The 692-nt window shown below is 27.2% G+C and overlaps 1 non-coding gene across 1 annotated transcript; it reads left to right on the top strand.

Annotated features, from left to right (window-relative positions):
• Positions 1-284: 284 nt before the first annotated feature.
• Positions 285-355, top strand: TRNAG-UCC (transfer RNA glycine (anticodon UCC)). The gene has a single exon. It is a non-coding gene; the product is annotated as a tRNA-Gly (tRNA).
• Positions 356-692: the final 337 nt, after the last annotated feature.

The following is a 692-nucleotide window of genomic DNA, read 5'->3' as shown; positions in this document are numbered from 1 at the left end:
GCATCACGTATCTTGATGCTTTATATTTTATATTTTATATTTTATATTTTATATTTTATATTTTATATTTTATATTTTATATTTTAAATTTTAAATTTTATATTTTATATTTTAAATTTTATATTTTGAGTTGTATTTACAGTAAGTTATTTGGAAAATAAAGGGATTTATCAAACAAATATGCACTATATTTTATTTTGTATTATACGGCTATAGCCCCATTATTTTTTTTTATTTAACGTTCTTTAAAATGGTAATAGTACATTTAAATTTCCGTTTTTTAAGCTCCAGTAGTTAAGTGGTATAACACCGCCCTTCCAAGGCGGCGGCCCGGGTTCGACTCCCGGCTGGTGCAATCTTTTAATAATTATAAAGCAGTTACATTTTATAATATTTAAGCATTATGTTAAGGAATATATTTATTGTATGTGTTAAAATCTCGGACGAAGTAGAAGCACACATGCAAGCTCTCACATACCGAAAGACACTAAACTCATCTCATTTGAGAGAAGAAGAGCAGTTGATGAAGATAGACCAGGGGAAGGTGTCAAAAGATGCATCAAGGAGTTGTGCAATATTCCCACTCAGCTGAACCAGTTTTTAATTGATAAAAAGAAATTTAACTCATAAATAAATAAATTGTACATTTTTAAAAACAATGTTATAAATAATGTATCTTTACTTGAAAAGAT

The sequence above is a fragment of the Rhyacophila brunnea genome, unplaced genomic scaffold, assembly GCF_057557595.1.
Source record: "Rhyacophila brunnea isolate RB1 unplaced genomic scaffold, BYU_Rbru_1.0 scaffold_90, whole genome shotgun sequence".
NCBI classification, from domain to species: Eukaryota; Metazoa; Arthropoda; class Insecta; order Trichoptera; family Rhyacophilidae; genus Rhyacophila; species Rhyacophila brunnea.
Note: the sequence above shows the minus strand (reverse complement) of the source record. Positions and strands in the feature narration are given on the sequence as shown.